This window comes from Mustela nigripes, chromosome 2 (genome assembly GCF_022355385.1).
Source record: "Mustela nigripes isolate SB6536 chromosome 2, MUSNIG.SB6536, whole genome shotgun sequence".
NCBI classification, from domain to species: domain Eukaryota; kingdom Metazoa; phylum Chordata; class Mammalia; order Carnivora; family Mustelidae; genus Mustela; species Mustela nigripes.
In genome coordinates, this window is record NC_081558.1 from 139,223,284 (window position 1) to 139,232,335 (window position 9,052).

The following is a 9,052-nucleotide window of genomic DNA, read 5'->3' on the forward strand; positions in this document are numbered from 1 at the left end:
GATCTCGCTGATAACTAGGAATTTAATCTCTCCAGTGAGTTATTAATAAGTGAACAACAAATGGACTTTAGAGTTCTGGATACAAAGTCTTAAGCATGCTGTTCTCTTGATTACACGAGGCTATAACCAAGGACAGACTATCAAATAAAAATATTTTATTAGATCATGAAAACTGTGTCTGCTCAATAAGAGTGGAATGTAATGTACCTGAATGTTAAAATGTCTTACTTAATGGTTATGTAACTCATGTTGGCTTAGTCTCACAGAGCCTGGGGTTATGATATGGAATTGCATTGATCGTGGTCCTTGGAGTTTTAATAGGGATGGTGACTGGGGAAAGAAAAGATGGGACCAAATTTAGTACTTGGACACCATACAGAGAGATTCATAATAAAAAGAATAATTTTCCCAGTTTCCCCAGAAGAATTCAAGAGCAACCCAAAGAGCATCTGAATACTAATCACATTTCCCTTTCTGGAGCATGTATCTTCCTGTTCTAGTATTTCAGAGACAATCTACGGAAGAGTATTTCTCAAATAATACGATCCACTTCTCCGTTTGGTTCTTAGAAACAATAATCAGTTTCTCTAGGGCTACGAACAAGGGCAGCCACAGGGTTAAATTAAAGCTGCTCTTTGGCACCACCAGGCTTCCAACTAGCAAGAAAACTAGTAGGTAGGCATGTCTGTCTTTCTCCCTGCTGTGTGACTTTTTCTTCACATCTCCTCCTTACCATGGAGATTGGGGTAAGAGGCAGCTGGGCTCCCAATGGTTGTACACCTAAGCCCACAGAAACTGTTATAGGGAAATAGAGGCAGTGACCAAAACTGCTAGTCCTTTTACTGGCATCAAAAAGGTATCATCTTTGAATCACCTGCAAACTCTCCATCTGCCACCCTTGTAAACGCTCTGCGACGTGTTTTTTGCTCCTAAGTAACACTTCTGAACAGCACTGAGCAAAAACAGAAATGAGGCCAGTGTAACTGCCTAGTTAACCTTGTCACTCATGTTCAGATATCTGTGGTGGACTCACTATTTTCTTGTAAGAAAACAGGGGTCAGAATCTCAAACACAGGATGGAAGATATCACCAACTCCCAGTCACAGAAGAGCCACCTCAACCACACCCAACTGCATTTTAGGGGTCAATTGCACAAAAGAATACAAAAAAAAATGTATAAAGTTGACACAGTTCCATATAAAGTAGGATATGCCAAAAAATACCTAACACGTTTAAAACACTGCATCTCAATGTAGTGATATGGTCAGAAAAACTTAAACCAAAAAGTAGACACATCTCCAGGAAAGCATAGAGATCTAGGAGATCTAACCCAAAAAGAAATCTGTGAACTTCAGTTTAATAACATCCCCCAAAGAATAAATGATTATTTTGCTTAAGTAGAAACTGTATTTCAAAGCAATATAACACAGCAATTCCTTTATCAATTGAGAACAGGCATCACTTCATGACAGAGTCCAATCAAAGACCCTACAGGATAATAGTTTTGTTAAAGGGAAGCCTATAAACCAAAGTGATTTTCCTCTTCACAGCACTTTACCACGCTAGCATTTCTGCAAGCCCCTGAGGGTACACTACTGAAACAGTTTGTATGATGGAAACTGAGGCACAGGAAGCAGTAGAAACAGGTTCCATATTTAGGCTGTGGCTGCAGAAGCTGAGCAGGCTCAAGAGAAATCATTTCCTTTTTTTGCCAGGACATTAATTCGTAGGTGTTCCCAGGGCCCGGGGTACGGAGTTCCGGACACCAAGTACCAAGCACATCACTCCCATATGCAGTGTAGCTATTCAAAAGAAGTCACAGCTTGGAGTTCAAGAAAGTCTCGGACAAATTTCTGTCTGCGCTGGAACCCAGAAAGAACGCAAGAGTGAAGACGCTGCAAGCTTTCCAAGCCGATCTGCCGATTAGCAGGTTCTAAACGCTGACACCGCAAGTCAGGTTAACTACTTTTCAGTTTAATAAAATTACCATTTGCATCACCTATAGGGGAGGAACAGGCTCGATCAAGTGGCTAAAGAGGAATGTTTGGCTGCAATTATCCTCGTTTTCAAATACAAATAGCAAGAGACCGATCAGGTGAGGAAACTTTCATCTACAAAAGAACTCCCCTCTGCTCCCGCCCACCAACCCTCGCGGACACAAGCACGCTATCAGCATAAATTATGTAAGGCAAGATGAAGAGGTAGGATAACGAGAGATCTTCAGGTTAGGAAAAGTAAAAATAGAAAAGTGAGTTACAAATGAGAAGAGAATCCCACAGAAAACAAACCTTCCCTTAAAGGGGGGGCGGGGGGGAGAAGAAAGAAAAAAGAAAAAGAAGAAGAAAAAGAAATCAGTGTCTCTGCAGCCGAATGGCAAATTCCTAGCCCCCAAATCCGTCCCCCTGCAATTCGGCAGCGCTGATCTCGACGAGCGAACACAACCCCCGGAGGCAGAGGCTGCAGGGAGCTACGGCAAGGAACCTGAGGAGTCGCCCCGACATCACTCGCAGAGCCCTCCTCCCAGGTCACCCTCTTTGCCCCTTTGCCTCACTCTTCAGGTCCTAGTTGCGGCTCCTTCCCAGGGCACGCCTCCCTCGCCCACGCCGCAGGGTCCCGGGCGCTCGGTGGCACCCGACCCGAGCCTCCGACCCTGCTCCGCGCGCCTCCCGGGCAGCCGCTCCCCTGGGTCGGCTGTACCCGCCCCGTGCCCGGCCCGCCCCGTGCCCGTCCCGCCGGCTCCCACCACCCGCGCGCTCTCGCGCCCTTCGGACCCTTCTCCCCAGCTCCCAGGTGCTGGCTCGCTCTCCCGGGACTCACCAGTGGGATTCGGGAGAAGTTGGAGGCGGCTGAGCAGACACATCCCGACCAATGAGCGCGCGGGGCCGGGCGTGGGGAGCCCCGCCGAGCGCCGGTCGGTCCGTGCGTCCGCCCCAGCGCGCCCCGAGCGGCGCGGGCTCCGGACTGCGGGCGGCGGCGCCGGCGCCGAGCCAAGGCCGGACTCCCGGGAGGTTCCGGGCCCCGCGGCGGCCGGGGCCCGGGGGAGCGAGGGGGAACCGGGCATCCCTCGGACCCGCGCCCGGAGAGACTCACCGTGGCCTCTCAGCAGATCCTGCGCCGGGAGTTGGGCGGCTGCTCCCGCCTGCGCTCGGTCCAGCTTCGCCACTTGCACATCTCCGCGCCCCGCGCGTCTCGGCGCTCTCACCCCCCCTCCGCCTCACCGCCGCAGGACGAGCGAGAGGAGCAGTTCTCTGGGTGACCTGAAGGTTTCCGCTAGGTCTCCCGAACCCTCTCACATCTTGTGTGGGGGGCGGGCGTGCGAGTGTGCGAGAAAGCACCCCCCCACACACACCTCACCCTTCCCAAAAGGGCTTTGCCAAATATTCTTGGAATTGCTCAGCTTCGGGGCTTTCAAGAAAACAATACATTGCCTCTACGAGATTGTGTAGTGCTGATGAAGGTTCTGTTGCTCTCCCTAGTCAACCTGAGACAAAAATGATTCGGTTCTCGCACGCAGTCTTCTTTCGCTCATCTTTCTCGCTCCTTCTCCTGCCTCTTATCCAAGCTTCCTTCCTTTCTCATTTTTTAGGTTCTCTCCCTTCCTCTTTTTTGTTTTTTGTTTTTTCTTTCTTCCCTTTCTTTCGTTACCCCCCTCTCCCTTTTCCTTCTTCTTTCTCCTTCTCTATTTGCTATCTCTCCTTTTCCTTCTCTTTCTTTCTTTCTTTCTTTCTTTCTTTCTTTCTTTGTCAGCCCAAAATGATGTCAAGAGCTATATTATGTACTGAAACCCCCCACTCCCACCTCCTGACTCTTGGGAATCCAGTGATGTATATATCTGAAGGCTTGGGGATGGGGAGTGGGAGAGTAAGGAAAAATGGGCTACAATGTGTCTGCTCTACCTACTAAAATTAGTTATGTGTCTGGACCCTTGTCATTTTAGTGGAGTCAAGCAGCACACCATTTTCATGTAAGACATGCAATTCCTTCTCAAGGAAGTTTTAAGAAAAAGAGAATACTTTTTGCACAGAGGCGATTCCTTTATAAAAGCTGCCTTTAGCAGTTTTAAGTGTCAAGAGCTCAGAAGAACTAGACCTCCCCTATTGGTTTTGTTGTTGTGCTTACGTGATTTTTAGTTCAGTTATTCAATGCCAAACACGTATGAGTAGCTTTAACAGTGATCTCTTTCCTTTTTCGAATCATGTCTAATTGCAAACACAGAGAAACACACACACACACACACACACACCCCTGGGAAGGTCCTACTGAAATACAGGTGACTTTTCGTGAACTTGCAATTATCTGTTTTTAACATCAAGCGACTGTCAGATTTTACATTTTTTACGTGGTAGAGCTGAAAGGCAGGGAGAAAAAGCGGTACTTGATAATAGTAAATGGAATACAATGGAGAGACATTTTTTCAAAAAGTTAAAACAATCATTAAATAATTGGATTAATATAGGTTAATCTAATATATAGGCTTCAAGAGTACTCTTGAAAGCGGATCTCTATGCTTTACTCTTTCTTGGTGCACGTGTTAGATGCCACTTAATCCACATGCAATCCTAAAATACAGATACAATTGACCTACAAATGAGCATAAGGAGCTTGGCTAAGTAAAAACCATCTAGAACTGTTTCAACTGGAAATGTGAACCCAGTTCATTCTTTTTTTTTTTTTTTTTTTTTTAAGATTTTAGTTATTTATTTGACAGGCAGAGATCACAAGTAGACAGAGAAGCAGGGAGAGAAAGGGGGAAGCAGGCTCCCTGCTGAGCAGAGAGCCCAATACGGGGCTCAATCCGAGGACCCTGAGATCATGACCCGAGCTGAAGGCAGAGGCTTAACCTACTGAGTCACCCAGATGCCCCTCTTTTTTTTTTTTTTTTTTTAAGATTTTATTTTTAAGTAATCTCTATACCCAATGTGGGGCTTGAATTTACAAATCCCAAGATCAAGAGTTCCGTGTTCTACCCACTGAGCCAGCCACGTACCCCTAAACCTTGTTTATTTTGATTCAAATGCTGAGTTACTGATATCCTCATTATACAGAAAGTCCTGAAGCATAGATAGGTGAGCTACTAAAATTCACTGTGTGAAAACCTAGATCTTCTAACACTCCAGTGCTTAATTTTTATTACTGTTCAGTATAATTACCAAAATGTTATTTCAACCTTACATAATCAACAGTGAACTAAAAGGAGTTCAAAAAAGTCCTCTCTTTTTTTTTTCCCAGGTAGCCAGTCCTCAGTTCCTTCATAGGGATCCCCATGTATTAAAAATGTAATACATTTCTTCTGATTAACATAATAATGAATGTTGGGGGGTGCCATGGCCAGAATAATCCCTAAATTTGCATATCAACAGGAAATGCAAGTCGAACTCATGCCCGATCTTAAGATGTCTATTTAAACTTTTCAGGCTACATTTTGTTTTCCAATTTGCACAAAAATTTTAAACAGGAAAAGTTCTTTTGTAAAGTAATAGAATATCCTTGTAGTTCATGAATATCTTATTACCAGTAGAAAATAAGGCAGTCTGATTTGTGTATAGTGCCTCTAAGCTTATAGCTGAAAGTTGGAAATAAAGGTGATTCACTTAAATTCTTTTAAAAATTAAAGATTTGTTAATGAGAACTTTTCAGACTGTTCTGTTATAGCATATATCATATATCATAGTTTTAGTCCTGTCTTGTGGCTCGAAGAAAAACCCTATAGGAAGCCAATTCAAAGATCCACTCTTGGTAAGAATATTTTACAAGAAAAAAAGAGTGGTTACAGAGTACACAGCAAAGGAAAGATGGCATGGTTAGTTATCTTTAGACTGTCTTTCAGCTGATAGTCAAGTTGTGTTTCCCACAAGAAATCTAATCTCATTAAAGTTTACCAGAAATTTAAGGGTTTTATCAAATATGCTAAATCCCTTCCCAGAAGGAGGTTATACAAGTCTGAGAAGATTTCTCTTGTAAGGAATCTAATGAAAAGCCCCCAGGTTTGATGAAACTCAGAAAACTGAGATTTACAGAGGTTGTTCAAGATCATTCAATTTGGGGGGTTATAAAAATGGAGGAGAAAAAAGTCAGCCCAGCTACCATGCCTAAGTTATTAAGCATGGAATGCTTTGGTTCAGGCAAGTTGCAGAATAGATCCTTAAAAGCTGATCTTATATGCAACACTTACAAATGCTTGATAAAAGTCTTTCTTTTAAAGGCCCTCTAAATGCACCACTGAGCCAGCAAGAAAGTGAAGGAAAAGCCAAAATCATAGAATTCAGCCAGGAATTCAGCACGGCTTATAAGCACTAAAAATGGCCCTGCCCGGGGGCATCAACCTACCTCTGTAGGCCTCACCAAACCTAGAGCTGCAGTATTAACAGGACTTAGAAGTGCCAGGGACTTCGTAGGGAGCGGGTGAAAAGTCAGGTTAGAACTCCTACATAAAGCTGAGCCCACTGAAAAGAAACATCGGTAGTGCAAAGGTGAACTAGAAAACAGAAAAAACAGAACTCAAACTCCATTCCCACTTCCTCCCTTGCCTCCCCACGCCAAACATAAATGTTTGCTTTTTGCAGCTTGACTTAGGTAGGTGTATTTAGGCCCAAAACTTCTGGTGCAAATTCATAACCAGACTTCAGACGGACAGTAGGGCTAGGATTTAAACTAATTATGTGGCTTGAAAATTCCCAAGTTAAAAATCTATAATAAAGTGGCTTTATGTGAGTCTATGCCAAACAAAAACTGAGAGAATTATTATTACTTAACTTCTCTAAAGGAACTTACTGAGAATGAGTTTATAAAACAAAATGATACTGAAGTAGGGAAGCTGAAGGGTCTGCATTTTAGAACGGCCCCATCCGTCTCTGCTGTTGGTCTACCAGGCCCCATTTACTCATGTTCCATATTTTGCCTCTGAATCAGGCAAAGAAGCTGTATTCCCACTTCAAGGGGGAAGCAAGAATGTGAACCGTTCTCTGAATTTTGTCCTAGGCCCCAAACACCTGATAACACCTAAGAGGAGCCAGATCCCAAACATTTTCCAAACAAATCTCAGCTCGCGCGGCATCAATACCCCTATCTTCGGTAATTCATGGAATGACACCTACTGTTCACCTGACACTCACCTTTGATGGGAGCCAACCACAGATTCCTATGTACCCTAGACTCTTTTCCAATATAAACCCCTAGTCCCAAGCAGTGATGAGATTCATTCTCTTTTCCTTTCTGAGTCTCCGGGATGTTCCATCTGCTATTCTCTGGCAGTCACCCTATTCAGTAAACTGTTTTCACTTTCTCGGGTGCACATTTGATTTCTATTCTGTGTGAAGTCGAGAACCTTCTTGATAGGTCCTGTGGGACCCTCCCCCGGGTTTGTCGACTCAGCCTGCCTGAGTTAATACTAGATAGATCAGATATTAAAGAAGGAGTGGTAAGCAAAGAATATAGTAGCAACATAGATAAATCTAAGCAAACATTTGACTAACAAAATATCTGGGCACACAGATGGCCAACAGACACATGAAAAGATGCTCAGCATCCCTGATGATGATCAGGGAAATACAAATCAAAACTACAATGAAATAAATACCCAGTAATGCAATTGCTGGGTCAAAGGGAACTCTATTTTCAACTTTTTGAGGAACCTCCATAATTGTTTTCCAGAGTGGCTGCACCAGCTTGCATTCCCACCAAGAGTGTAGGAGAGCTCCCTCTTGGGGTATTTGCTCCCAAAGATACAAAGGTAGTGATCTGAAGGGGCACTTGCACCCCAGTGTTTGTAGCAGCAATGTCCACAATAGCCACACTATGGAAAGAGCCCAGATGTCCATTGACAGATGAATGGATAAAGAAGGTATAGTATGCACACACACACACACACACACACACACACACACACACACACAGGAATACTATGCAGCCATCAAAAATGAAATCTTGGCAATTGCAATGACATGGATGGAACTAGAGGGTGTTATGCTATGTGAAGTAAGTCAATCAGAGAAAGACAATTATCATATGGCCTCACTGATATGTGGAATTTGAGAAACAAAGCATAGGATCATAGGGGAAGAGAGAGAAAATGAAACAAGATGAAACCAGAGAGCCATACAGGGGAACTGGGTGATGGACAGTGGGCAGGGTATGTGTTGTAATGAGCATTGAGTATTATATAAGACTGGTGAATCACAGAGCTGTACCCCTGAAACAAATAATACATTATATGTTAATTAATTGAATTTAAATTTAAAAAAAAGGAAAAAAAACTCTATGGTGAGATATCACCTCAGACCTGTCAGAATGGCTAAAATCAACAACACAAGAAACTACAGGTGTTGGCGAGGATGAGGAGAAAAAGGAACAATAGTGCGCTGTTGGGGGAATGAAAACTGATGCAGAGCCATACTCTGGGAAAAAGTATGGAGTTTTTCCTCAAAAAGTTAAAAATAGAACTACCCTCTAATTCAGCCATTGCACTACTAGGTATTTACCTGAAGACTACAAAAAATACTAATTCAAAGGGATTTATGCACCCCAATGTTTAAAGCAGCATTATCCCAATATGAAAAGAACCCAAATGTCCATCGAATGATTAATGAATAAAGAAGATGTGATATATGTATATAATGGAAAATTACTCAGCCATCAAAAAGAAAGAGATACCTAAAGGGGTGCCTGGGTGGCTCAGTTGGTTAAGCGTCTGCCTTCGGCTCAGGTCATGATCCTGGAATCCTGGGATGGAGTCCCACAACGGGTTCCCAGCTCAGCAGGGAGTCTGGTTCTCCCACTGACCTCTCTCCTCTCGTGCTCTCTTTCTCTCTCAAATAAATAAATGAAATCTTAAAAAAAAAAAAAAATAAGAAACCTAAGACTATAGAATGGTTAAAAGCAAAATGATGGGTAAAGATACATCAAACAAATATTAACCAAATGAGAACTAGTGTAGAAATATTGTAATCAGACAAAATAGACTTAAATTTGACCCCCCCCAAAAAAGAATAATCAGTTGAGTAGGGTAGTACAACTCTAAACTTGATTACATCGGGGAGCATGCATTTAAAAAAAA

At 43.3% G+C, this 9,052-nt stretch overlaps 1 protein-coding gene across 3 annotated transcripts in view; it reads right to left on the reverse strand.

Annotated features, from left to right (window-relative positions):
* Positions 1-3,549, reverse strand: part of MME (membrane metalloendopeptidase) — a 97,402-nt gene extending 93,853 nt beyond the window's left edge. Inside the window, exon 1 of one of the 3 annotated variants that reach the window (XM_059391703.1) lies at positions 3,091-3,549. The gene's annotated coding sequence lies outside the window, so the exon portion shown is untranslated. Of the gene's footprint in view, positions 1-2,551; positions 2,704-2,817; positions 2,933-3,090 lie in introns of those variants that run through there. The other 2 variants (XM_059391705.1, XM_059391704.1) reach the window with 2 other exon arrangements.
* Positions 3,550-9,052: the final 5,503 nt, after the last annotated feature.